Source organism: Pinus tabuliformis, chromosome J, assembly GCF_031772625.1.
Source record: "Pinus tabuliformis cultivar Carrire ecotype Pingquan chromosome J, CPIR1, whole genome shotgun sequence".
Taxonomy (NCBI): Eukaryota; Viridiplantae; Streptophyta; class Pinopsida; order Pinales; family Pinaceae; genus Pinus; species Pinus tabuliformis.
In genome coordinates, this window is record NC_142295.1 from 158,471,775 (window position 1) to 158,486,876 (window position 15,102).

Here is a 15,102-nt window from a genome sequence, read left to right on the forward strand (position 1 = left end):
AGTAAGGAAGAAAGATCTGTGTGACATTAACGACATAAGATATCATGAGCCATATTTGAACAAGTGGATAACCTTGTTACAGATAAAAAATTGTGGCTTAAAAGACTAGACTATAGTCCTGGTGTCTTTTGCCTGACTCAAAGACAAAAATATTGTTACGTATTGTCCTCAAAAGGAGCTCGAGGGGAGAAGCAGATGTCATTTCCCTTCTCATGGTCTGGTGGAGAAAGTCTCACCCTTGTTGAATTTGTGGATTTAACGCAAACAGATAAGCATTCTTGAATTGTTTTAATTTAAATTTTGAATTCATAAGTGGGTAACTACCTTCACTATTTGTGGCATGGTCTATGTACATAAATATTTGCATGCATTCATTTATAGATAAAAGAACTGTAAAAGCAGTACTAACGAAAAAATGCATCAAACTTAAAAGATATATTTGACATAGTAGGTTCAGTAGTTTGTTCCTGGAACCTTATATCAAATTCCTTGATGCTTTATTATATGAGTAATAAACAGTTATTTTGAGGAGGGTTCTTTGGGGTAACAATTAGGGGTTGAACCCAAATAAGGAAACTGGAATATGAACATGCTTGTGTAAGAATAAAATAAAAATAGGTTTCAGTTATTTGCAAGAAAAACAGAGTAATAATAGCCCTAAAAACCTTCATGTATTATGTTTACAAATAAAAGCTATGGTAACTGGATGAAGAGGTTAGGACCAAGCTGCTGGTTAACAACTACCGATTCCAAACATGATGTGAATGGAATAAATTGGAACAAGGTTCCTTAAGGTTAAGATAAAGAATAAACAAAGACAGAATAAAGAAACAAACTCACTTTAGTGCTTGTGGAAAATTTCGATTATTCAACATATGCAATCGGACTAACTGTGTTTCAGCAAGATTCTTAACCATTTTCTGAGACAACAAAAATGCATGTTATGAGAAACCTATAACTTATTAGCATACAACCTTATTGTGTTGAAATAAAATGGAACAGCAAATGACTGGTACAGTTACAGTAAACCAAGGAAAGAAATGAGCAAATAAATAGGAAGTAAACTCCATCCAACCAGTTCAATAAATTTCATGATAACGTTTAACTGAAAAACTTAGTCAAAAATTTGTTAACTATACTTTGAGGAAAACACCTCGTGAAGCTCTGAGGAGTATAGAAAATATCAATCCTTAGATGAATTTGGAAAGAAAATTTACTATACGATTAAAAACAGAGGTATACACTATTAAGGTAGATGGGTTTTGGAAAATTGAAGCAAACCCATTATTGTATTAAAAAGGAAATATTGCATTCAGGGAAACTATATCTGCAAGAAGAAAACCTTGAAGCATTTGAAGGTGATCTGTACAAAAATGAACCCAAAACAATTCCTGAAACAGTAGGATGGGTATCCATACACGTTAAAGGAAGAATGTAATAGCAGAATTCAACTACGGATTCTCAATTAACCTAGAAGTTGAGGGATCAAAAACCCTAGAGAAACCTTGAGGTTTCCGATTTTTCAAACTTGCAAGTAATTAAGCAAATGCTTATTCATGTAGAGAAAAACATAAATTCATTTATTAACTACAGATAGGAACTAGCACAACAACATTTACAAATGTAGTTGATATACACCGATAGGCGTATATGAAGCATATATATTAATACAACCACATTTTCCAATGTGATTGATATACACTGATAGGCTGATATTAACCACCTTAATAATTCTTATGTATATTTTTTTAAACACTAACTATTTATCATTATTAATAACTATATAAATAATAACAACCATATTCTTATATATTTATGTATATTATTATATCATTATTATTTTATAAATTATCATAATATTATAATAATAATATTAGATTAGTATTATAATAATAATATTAACTCATAATAACAACCATGGTCCAATAATAATTAGAATTGTGATAAGGGAATTATTATGTGTATTTTTTAAAGACCAATTATTTATGATTATTAATAACTATACAAAAAATAACAACCATATTCTTATATATTTATAAATACTATATAATATTATAATGATAATATTAATCATAATAATATTAGTAATATTAATTAATAATAATAATAACTGATAATAATAATATTATATTATCATTACATTTTTTTGTTAAGCTTGGCACAACTCTCTCATTTTTTATTTTTACATGTCGATTATTCACCCGGCAATGGGGGAAGGGTAGTACAAGATTCGAACCCAAGATCTCTCATTCTGTGAGACTTCATTCCACAGCGATGGCCGCTTGAGCTACCCCAAGTAGACTATTATCATTACATTATTATAATAATATAATAATTATAATACTATTATAATATTATTTTATATATTTATTATTATATAATAATAATAATAATAACATTATTATATTATTATTATAATAGTAATATTAACTCATAATAACAACCATGATCCAATAATAATTAGAATTGCCATAAAAGAATTATTATGTGTATTTTTTTAGAAAACAAGTATTTATGATTATTAATAACTATATAAATAATAACAACCATATTCTTATATATTTATGATTATTATATTAATATTATAATAATAATATTACTCATAATAATATGAGTAATATTAATTAATAATAATAATAATAATGGATAATGGATAATAATATTATAGTATTATAATAATATAAAAATATAATTTATTATATTATTATTATAATAATATAATTTTTATTATAATAATAATAATATTATTATTATTATGATTACCGAATGGATTATGAACCACAAGGAATAATATTAAACAAAAGGGACTAATATTATAAACCTAAGGTATACAAACCCTAAGATAAATATTAAAAATACTAAAATAAACATGGTTGAATTAATAAACCCTAAGAATTAATATTTTAAACTCAAAGGAATAATAAACCAAATGGATTATTAAGATTATAAACCCAAGGAACTAATAAACCCAACCGTTTAATATTATAAACCCATGGAATTAGTGAACCCGAGCGATAAATATTAAAAACTTAAGGGATCAACAAGCACAAGTGATCGATATTAAAAACACAAGATATTAATAAAGCTCACCATGATTGATATTATAAACCCAGGGATAATAAAAAATACTAAAAAACCAAAAGGATTATGAACACAAGGGAATAATATTAACCCAAGAGACTAATATTATAAACCCAACATTGGTAAACCCAAATATAAATATTAGAAACACTAAAATAAACATGGTTTATTTTGATGTTGAGACAATTATCGTCACAAAGCGACATTCAACCATGGTTGGCCATGGTTGGCTATGATTGCCAATTGTTTACCATGATTGATATTATAAACCTAAGGTAATAATAAACACAAGGGATTGGTATTATAAACCCAAAGAAATAATAAACGCAAAGGATTAATACTAAAATCCCAAGGGATTATGAACTGATGAGAATAAAATTAAACCCAAGGGACTAATATTATAACCAAACATATATAAACCCTAAGATAAATATTATAAACACTAAAATAAACATGATTGACCATCGTTGATTTTCATATTGAAATAATCCTTATTACAATTCCATGTTGGAACATGGTTGATCATGGTTGACTTCATAATAAACCATTGTTGACCAAGGAATAATAAACCCAGTCGATTGATATTATAAACCCAAAGGATTAACACAAGGGATTATGAACCCAAGGGAAAAATATTAAACTGAGGGGACTAATATTATAAAACTAACATTTGTAAACCCAAATGTAAATAAACGCAAGGGATTGATATTATAAACCCAAAGGAATAATAAAACCAACGGATTAATACTAAAACCCCAAGGGATTATGAAACCAAGGGAATAATATTAAACCGAGGGACTAATATTATAAAACCAAGATTGGTAAACCGAGATATAAATAGTACAAACACTAAAATAAACATGGTTTATTTCCAGGTGAGACAATCCTTATCACAATTTGACTTTGAACAATGGTTGACCATGTTTGGCTATGATTGACAATGGTTTACCATGACTGATATTATAAACCTAAAGGAATAATAAATGCAAGTGATGCATATTATAAAACCAAAGGAATAATAAATCCAAGGGATTAATACTAAAATCCCAAGGGATTATGAACATAAGGGAATAATATTAAACCCAAGGGACTAATATTATAAACCCAATGTTGGTAAACCCAAATATAAATATTACAAACACTAAAATAAACATGGTTTATTTTCATGGTGAGACAATCCTTGTCACAATGTGACATTTAACCATGGTGTACCATGGTTGGCTATGATTGACAATGGTTGACCATGATTGATATTATAAATCTAGGGCAATAATAAATCCAAGGGATTGATATGAGAAACAAAGGAATAATAAACCCAAGGGATTAATACTAAAACCCCAAGGGAACAATATTAAACCCAAAGGACTATTATTATAAACACAATGTATATAAAACTTATGATAAATATTATAAACACTAAAATAAACATGATTGACCATTATTTATTTTCATATTGATACAATCATTATCATAATTCCACGTTTAACCATGTTTGACCATGGTTGATCATAATAAAAACCCAAAGAATGAATAATAAAACCAAGGGATTAATACTAAACCCCAAGGGATTATAAACCCAAGGGAAGTATATTAAACCCAAGGGACTAATATTATAGACCCAACATTGGTAAACCAAATATAAATAAATACTACAAACTAAAATAAAACTAGTTTATTTTGATGGTGAGGCAATCCTTGTCACAATGCAACATTCAAATATGGTTGACCATGGTTGGCTATGATTGACAATGGTTGACCATGATTGATATTCTAAGCCTAAGTAATTGATATCATAAACCCAAAAGAAAAATAAACCCAAGGGTTAATACTAAAATCCCAAGGGTTATGAAGCTAAGGGAATAATATTAAACCCAAGAGACTAATATTAAAAATTCAACATTGGTAAACCCAAATATAAATATTACAACACTAAAATAAACATGGTTTATTTTCATGGTGAGAAAATCCTTGTCACAATGCAGCATTCAACCATGGTTGACCATGATTGATATTACAAACCTAAGGAAATAATAAACCCAAGGGATTGATATCAGAAATCCAATGGAATAATAATATATTATAATTATTATTACATTATAATAATAATAATAACAATAATAATTATATTTTATTAGTATTATAATAATAATATTATATTATATTATATAATAATAACAATAATATATTATTATTACCGAAGGGATTAATAGTAATATTATAAGCCCAACGCATATAAAACCGTAAGATAAATTGTAAACACTAAAATAAACATGATTGACCGTCATTCATTTTCATATTTACACAATCCTTATCACAATTCATGTTGAACCATGGTTGACCATGATTGACATCATAATAAACCATGGTTGACTCGGGAATAATAAACTCAAGCGATTGGTATTATAAATCCCAAGAATAATAAACACAAGGGATTAATACTAAAAACCCAAGGGATTATCAACCTAAGGGAATAATATTAAACAAAAGGGATTAATACTATAAATCCAAGGTATACAAACCGTAAGATTAATATTAAAAATAATAAATAAACATGGTTGAATTAAAAAAACCCTAAGAATTAATATTTTAAACTCAAGGGATTAATAAACCAAAGGGATTATTATTATTATAAACTCAAGGAACAATAAACCTAATGGATTAATAATAAAATCCCAAGGGATTATGAACCTAAGGGAATAATATTAAACCCAAGGGACTAATATTATAAACCCAAGGTATATAAACCCCAAGTGGAGACAATTTTTTTCATAATGTGAGATGGGACCATGATTGGCCACAATTGACTATGGTTGATTATGGTTGACCATGATTAATATTATAAACCCAAGTTAATAATAAACTCGGGGGATTGATTATATGAACCAAAGGGAAACATAAACCCAAGCGATTAATGCTCAAACACAAGGTATTATGAACCCAAGGGAGTAATATTAAACCCAAGGGACTAATATTAAAAACCCAACATTGGTAAATCCAAATATAAATATTACAAACAATAAAATAAACATGGTTTATTTTCATGGTGAGACAATCTTTGTCACAATGCAACATTCAACCATGGTTGACCATGTTTGGATATGATTGAAAATGGTTAACCATCATTGATATTATAAACCTGAGAGAATAATAAAGCCAAGGGATTGATATTATAAAACCCAAAGGAATAATAAAACCAAGAGATTAATACTAAAACACCAAGGGATTATGAACCCAAGGGAATAATATTAAACCCAAAGGACTAATATTATAAAACCAACATTGGTAAACCCAAATATAAATACTACAAACACTAAAATAAACATGGTTTATTTTCATGGTGAGAGAATCCTTGTCACAATGTGACATTAAACCATGGTTGGATATGATTCACAATGCTTGACCTAAGGGAATAATAAATGCAAGGGATTGATATTATAAATCCAAAGGAATAATAAACGTGAGGGATTAATACTAAAAACCCAACTTATTATCAACCTAAGGGAATAACATTAAACCCAAGGGATTAATATTATAAACCCAACATTGGTAAACCCAAATATAAATATTAGAAACACTAAAATAAACGTGGTTTATTTTCATGGTGAGACAATCATTGTCACAATGCGACATTCAACCATGCTTGACCATGGTTGGCTATGATAGACAATGGTTGACCATGATTGATATTATAAACCTAAGGCAATAATAAGCCCAAGGGATTGATATCAAAAACCCAAAGGAATAACAAAGCCAAGGGATTAATAGTAAAACCCCAAGGGAATAATATTAAACCCAAGGGATGAAGCCCTCTCGCCTTTAGATGTTTTTTGGTGAGGAGCTCTGCAACTAAAAATAGGGTTGGAATTGGCTATAGGATTTTGCTTAGGGTACCATGGCGGGACGTGCAGGGGGGAGCACCGCTCCCTCTTATAGTCAGGCAGTCACAGAAGGACACAAGAACAAAGGAAGGAGGAATTTCAAAAAACTGTTGGAAAAGGTTTCAGAAGCAAGAGGCAAGGGAACTATTGGAAGAAACAAACTTCAGGATTAGGAAGTGGATCAACAGGGAACAGGCAAAGAACAAGAGAATGAAGGCAACAGTAAAAAAATGACTCCCACAAACAACACGGGAGTATGTAAGCCCAAGCCGAGTATTATTCCCCGGGTTATATGAGTGATCCAGCGATACAAGCACATAGGGATCATATGACAGAACATGTCATCATATGCAAGTTCATGGGTTTATGGCCAATGGTTTGGGCATTACATGTCTAGATAAGAAGCCATTGGAAGCCAAAGGGAGAAATACATTTACATTTAGGTTCCAAGGGCTTTTTCACAGTGGTGTTCACAAGCCTAAAGGACAAAGATATAGTTTTTGAAGGGGGGCCTTATTTCTATGTTGTAGTAGGACTCTACATGTGGCCATGGATGATGAACTTCATTCCAGAACGTGAAACATTCATGTTAGTTCCAGTTTCAATTAGACTATACTCTATTCCTCTGGATTATTGGCTACCGGAATCTTTGAAAACTATAGGCAACAAGCTGGGGCATTTTCTAAAGATCTCAGAGACAACCTTGAAAGGAAAATATAATTCCTTCACCCGAATATGTGTGGAAATGGACCTATTTGGAGCCCTTCCAGAAGCGATAATTTTAGAGGTATATGATGAAGAGTGGGTGCAAACTATGAACTATGAGCACATACCATTCAGGTGTTGTAAATGTCATGAACATGGGCGTCTTTTCAGAGACTGCCCGACAAACAATATGGAAGGTAATGGGAAAACTTCTTTGGACAGAGACCGTGAGGGTTTCACCAAGGTAAAAGGCAAAGGGAAAGGGGTTAAATGAACCCACAAGAAGAACAATGAGGAAAAACACACAAGAAACAGTAGTTTTAAAATCCTAGAGGAAGTAGAGGAAAACAAGGAAACAGTCCAAGACACGGAGAATGTAACCAAGGAGCAAGACAAGGAAACTAAAATGGAGAATATCACAGTAAACAACTAGCAAATAGATGATCTACCAAGCTGCATGGAGGTTAGTAGGGACCGTGAGATGACTCTAAGTGAAGTAGGCATGGAGGACCAAGAACTACAAGAGATTCTAGACAAAGAAAATATAGATCTAGAGAAATTTCTGGAACAAGGAAAAAATACAGGACTGGACTCCCTGCCAAAAGAAGATTATGACAGAGAACAACAACTCTTTAATTGGAGGTCACAATCGAAGGGAACTAGTGTCAAAAGAAACCATGATAGCGAGGAGCCAAGTGGCGTCAGAATGATGGAGACTTCACAAGCTCCATCTCCAAAGAACTCAGGAAGGAAAAGAGGAAGAAAAAGACAGAATGAGTTGCTAAACGAATGTGAAAAATTACTGATCAACTCAGGAAAGATGAAAGATCTCACCAGCTATTATTTTACTAACCTTTCTTAATGAAGCTCACAACCTGGAATATTAGGGGTATAGGGAGTAGAAGGAAACAAAGGAATCTAAGCTCTAGAATGAAACAAGAAACACCAGATATGATTTTTATTCAAGAAACCAAATGTTCAATGGATAAAATAAGAGATATTCATAATAAGTAGTTATTCAAGTATGAGTATTTAGAGGTTAAGGAAAACAACTCGGCTGGGGGGATTCTTACACTGTGGGATCCACAAAATTTGGAATCCTAGATGTTGAAGCATCAAGGAACTATCTGTCTTTGGCATGTCAACCTATAGGTGACAAGGAAATATATATGATTACAAATGTTTGTGGACCTCAGCAACAAGCAGATAAACTCAAGCTTCTCACCTCCCTACTGGATCTAAGAGCAAGACATCCCAATATACCATGGATAGTAGCAGGAGATTTCAATATGATAAATTCTCTTACAGAGAAAAAAAGGAGGCACCAGACAACTAGGTAGAGATTTCACAGCCTTCCAGAACTTCATTATGAAAATGGGACTTGTGGACACTGAAATAATGAATGGAACCTTCACATGGAACAATAAAAGGGGAGGGGCTTCTCAAGTGGCTTCCAAACTTATTGTTTCAGAGGACCTCGTCCTCACAGGACCTGCCATGACAACCTCCATTCTGCCCTTTGGTGGCTCAGATCACTAGCCAGTACAACTGGAAGCTACCTTTATGGGAACTTCGAGAAACAAACCTTTCAGGTTTGAAAATGCCTGGCTCTCACACCCTAAATTCACCATAACATTGATACATGGTGGAGAGAGGAGTTAAACATTCAGGGCACTAAAATGTTCATGCTCCAGCAGAGACTTAAACACATTAAATCCAAGCTAAAGCCTAGAAAAAGGGGAATTTGGTGATATCTTCAAGGCCAAAAGAGAAACTAAACAGAAGCTCCAGGAAGTCAATCAGATCAATATCACAAAGGGCTTCACTGAAGAGAAGCAAAAACTAACTAACTCTTTGCAGGAAGAATGGGAGGATCGATGCTCACAAGAGGAAATTTTTTGGAGGCAGAAATCTAGGGTTCAATGGATCAAAGAGGGAGAAATAAATACAAAGTTTTTTCATAAATATACTATGGCTCATAAAGCACATAACAGAATCTCAAAAATCAAGGATTCTCAAGGAATTGAGCTTGTATCTCACAATGATATGGAATTGATCCTTGTACAACACTTCTTCAATATTTCTAAGGAACCATTGGAGGATAGAACTAGGTTCATTGACCTTTTCACCCAGTATATCCCCAAGCTGGTTACTAGAGAGGACAACCACAATCTTAACAAGCCAGTATCAGAAGAGGAGGTCAGTGAAGTGATTAACGAAATGCAAAGTGGTAAAGCACCAGGCTCGGATGGATTCAATGTAGACTTCTTCAAGGCCTGATTGGAGACAGCCAAACAGGATATCCTCGAGGTTGTGGAAGATTCAAGACAATCCAAAAAGTTTCTGAAGGCTCTTAATGCTTCCTTCATAGCTCTAATTCCTAAGCAGGAAATGCCATGACTCTGGAGGGTTTTCTACCCATAGCCTTATGTAATGTGGTATACAAAATAATATCCAAAGTGATAGCCAACAAAATCAAGCCCCTCGTATCGTATCTTATTTCGGAAGATCAAATAGGCTATGTGGAAGGAAGACAAATTCTCAACAACATCATCCAAGCACATGATGTGGTCCACTCTCTCAAAAGCAACAAACAAGTGGGTATGATCATTCAGTTGGACCTAGCGAAAGCCTATGACAAACTAAGCTAGTCTTACATAAGAGCAATTCTAAAAGCATATGGCTTTGACCAAAATTGGATAATATGGGTTATGGCACTAGTTACAACAACCAATTTTTCCATATTACTTAATGGAGCTCCGTCAAGAACCTTCACTCCCTCTAGAGGATTTAGACAAGGCGACCGACTCTCAACTTTCCTCTTTATCCTTATGATGGAAGGGCTAGGTAGGGCAATCAAAATGGCAAACACCGAAGGTCGAATCCAAGGTATCAAGCTCACCCTAAATGGAGAGGCAAACACTCATCAACAATTTGTGGATGATACAATGTTGTAGGGCATACCCATAGTTAAGGAAGCCAGAGCAATCAAAGACATATTAAACAATTTCGCTATGGCAGCAGGCACTAAGGTAAGCCTCAACAAGTCCAAATTTTTTTCTTTAATACTAATATTGCCATTCAGAGAAACATTTCTAGAATTCTTGGTTTTGAAAGGGATCAGTTACCCTCTAAATATCTTGGCATTCCTCTTACTAACAAACCTTTAAGCAAGAATGTGTGGGAACCAATATTAAATAAACTTCAAGACGAGCTCTAGAAATGGACTTGCAGGTCATTAAACTCAGTAGGGTGCCTTTTGCTCACACAGGCAGTGTTGCAGGCTATTCCCACTTTCATGTTTTCATCTCTTCCTGCTCCTCAAGGCATTAAGCAGTAGATAAGGGGCACTCAAAGGGACTTTCTATGGGGTAGAGTGGAAGCGAAAAAGAAGTGGGCTTTAGTAGCCTGGGACAAGATCTGCAAGCCCAAAATCCATAGTGGCTTGGGGTTGTACGATCCTGAGACTCTTAGCAAAGTTTTAGGAGAAAAGCTTTTGTGGAGATGGATCAAGGAGTCGAATGCCCCCTGGGCTAATCTCTGGAAACAAAAATATGCCGAGTATTGGCAAGAGAAGGATCATATTAGAATGACAGGGCAAATCAAGGGCTCCCACATTTGGAACCTTGCCTGGGAAAATAAAAGCATTGTTTATCAACACTATTTCTAGGAAATTCGAGCAGGGGATCTTGCCCGATTTTGGGAGGATAGCTGGAAAATGGAACCCAACCTATATAAGGATCACTTAGTGGATCTCAAGAGGGACACAGATAGAAAAGGTTGGTTTTCAGTAAAATATTTCTACGACCAGGAAAGGAACAATGGAAAATGGAGGAAATGGAAGGATCTAAATTACAGTGATGAGAGTCCTCTAAAGGCCAAAGCTGATGCTCTCACCTGGGACCTATAGCATAGAAGGATTCTGGTTGCATCCTCACTTGACCAATTAAGATGGGTAAAGAACAATGAAGGAAACTTTCACCTTAAAGAAGCTAAGTGGGAAGTTACTGGATTTAACTATGTGAACACTAACCCAGTATGGAAGAGACTTTGGCGAAACCCACACTGGATGAAAATAAAGTTATTCATCTGGCTTGTCCATAAAAGGAAAATCTTAACCTAGGAGAATCTCCTTAAGAAAGGCTTCATTGGCCCCTCCAAATGTCACCTCTGTGGCTCACATGAGGAAACGATTGAACACCTCCTCAACATCTGCCATTTCACATCTAGGGTGTGGGACTGGGTGGCCTCAATTTTCAGACAAACTGATAAGAAAAATCTTAGTATATCCAACACTTTGAAAAATTGAAGGAAGAATTTTTCAGGAAATGAGACTATTAATATTGCCTAGACTCTGGTTCCATGTTTTGTCATTTGGAATGTTTGGAAAGAGAGCAACAGGCGGATCTTCAAAAACAAAACAAGTGAGCCCCATCACATAATTGATGAAATTCTAAGGAAACTTAAAGACACAGTAAGAATCTTATTGAGGACACTTCCTAAGGATCCTCCTCTACCTCAAGAGGAAAATATTATACATCATTTGGGTCTCCGGTACATAAATCCTCAAGGAACAACAAAGGGAATGAGCCTAATAAATTCAGGTGCCAGCATTTGGAAGCTCCCTCCCCATGGGTTCTTCAAGGTCAACATCGATGGAGCTTCTAAGGGCAACCTAGGATTAGCAGGCTATGGAGGTGCCATAAGAAATGATCAGGGGCAAACATTGAAAATCTTCCATGGCCACTTGGGGAAGGCCACTAATAACATGGCTGAGCTCCTGGCATTAGAACAATCCTTGGAAATCCTGGTGGAGTCCAATTTACATAATATGATCATTGAAGCAGATTCAGAGCTGATCATTAGAAAGGCAAAGAAAATATGTAATGGAACTTCTCCAAATAAAGTATCGAAACATTGGATGCTCCTATAGGTCTTTCACTGTATTCACTCCCACCTGCAAACCTTAAAACTATAAGTTTTGTCCATGTGAAATGGAAAGCAAACATGCTAGCAGATCGGTTAGCGAATGAAGGAGTCACCAATAGGGACAGGGTTTCTTGACATGCTTGGGATTCGTTATCTACAGGCAAACTGCAGGAGGGTTTTCTCTATCTGACAACCAAAGATATGGAGCTATGGATGAACAGGACAAACCAAAGGGGGTTAGATAACAGGTGGGAGGACGGAGAACCGTCTGACCAATTTTGGTAGTGGTTGCTTTCCAAAACCCTGCGTACTATCGTGGTGAACCAACGATTTGTTCACCTTTTTCAATTTTATTAGAATGTTCTTGACGAAGAATCTAGGCAGAAGGTTCAAAAATTGCCCGTGGGACTAGTTGAATGGTCATTGCTTTGCAACAAAGTGTAATTGCTTTTCTGTGAAACAACGGTTCCAAAACCACAATTGGTATATTGGACAAGGTTAGAATGGTTTCTGGTTTTTTGAAGTTGGCCTCCAATTCCACTCTTCGCATGACACGTGGCGACGGGAAGTGAGAGAAAACTGCCCTCATCAGATCGTTATCCCTCACGCTTCTCATCTGTCCAATATCCATGACGACCGTGGGATCTAAGTTGAGAAATCAACGGTAATGATTCACTTGTGCTAGTTACTCGATTTTTTCAGACCCAAAAAAGTGTAGATTACTTAGACTATAGTTCTTGTTGTGTCTGCAAGTCATTTTTGGGTGGTTTATTTAGGGTTTTGTGTGAATCCTTGGTCGGATACCAGTAGCTTTTGTATATCCTGATCTGAGGGACTAGTCTTCCAAGAAGATTAAGATCTCTTTTGGCTTCTCTTGGGTTTGAATGCATGGTTTAGCGTTTGCCTGCCCTGCTGACTGTGGAATCCCCACAAAGAGCGTGTGGTGTATTGTAAATTTGTATTTTTAATTAGCTTAATAGAAGGTCTGTCTCTTATTTGATCAAAAAAAATATTAAACCCAAGGGACCAGTATTATAAACCCAACGTATATAGACCCTAATATAAATATTATAAACACAAAAATAAACATGATTGAGGGTGTTGAGAATTCCCAACTTTTGAGCAGTGAAATGATGGGCACTGGCATGAAGATACTGCTTAGTATGGTTTTTCTTCTGAAACACTTGGTGGGAGAGGGAACCGTCAATATTCTTTGAAATAAGTATATCAAGGAAAGGGAGGCAACCATCAACTTCTTATTCCATGGTGAATTTAATGGTGGAGGATTGACTGTTGAGATACTTGAAAAAGAGATCCAACTCCTCCTGGCCATGAGACCAAATGACATTAGTGTCGTCTACAAATCTTTTCCAAAGTTTGGGTAGGAACGGGTTGAGGCTAAAGCTTCGGGTTCAAATTCTTCCATAAAAATATTAGCAACAATAGAGGACAGGGATGATCCCATGCAACACCACAAGTCTGCTCAAAGAACTGGCCCTCGAAATTGAAAAAAGTGGAAGTGAGATAGATCTCAACTAACCAAGCAGTATCAGGATCTGTGAGACAGTTGATAACCTACATGGCCTCCTTTATAGGGATGCAAGTGTAAAGGGAGACAACATCGAAACCCACAAGAATGTCCCTAGGGTCAAGCCTTATGCCATTGAGCTCTTCAATAAAGGACGCAGAGTCTTTGACAAAGGACTCTGTAAGGCCAACTAAGGGTTTAAGCTTCAAGGCAAGGTATTTAGCGAGAAGGTAGGTAGGACCAATAATGGTGTTAACAATGGGCCTTAGGGGAGCCCGCTCCTTATGAATCATTGGAAGCCCATAGATTCTTCGAGTAATGGGATTTCTCTCAATGAGTTTATGGTAAAGGGAACTCACGGAACTACTCGACTTGATGGCAAGAGCCACAGTCCTAGATATCTTCTCAAGAGGGTTCTTAGGAAGCTTTTTATAGCTTCCACTATTATACAGATGATCTAACATCTTCTTGCAGTAATCCTCTTTGTCGAGGATGACAGCAGCCCCTCCTTTGTTGGCTTTCAGAACTACGATATCATTGTTCTGGTTTAAGGATTTGAGGGCAACAAATTCATCCTTGCTGAGGTTGCTTCTAGGGGTTTTACCTTCCTAAGGACAATGGCACAATCTTGTCTAATAGTGTCCTTAATATTATCAGGTAAACCTCTAATCCCAAACTCCACATCACAGATGATGTCATCTACCGAGATCTTCTTCGGGCCAATGCAAAATTTAAACCTTTACTCAAAAGCTTAAAAACAGGAGGGGGAAATGATAAACTAGAAGGATTGATAACTTTATTATTTAAAGAGGGAGGGAGAAGACTAATGTTATTATCATTACAATTCTTATTATAATTAATCATAAAATCATTATTCTTTTGTCAAATTTTTATTATATTTTAAATTAATACAGCTATTAATAACAATAAATTATTATTATTGTTATTTTCTTACTATTGCAATTAAGTGATAAATTATTA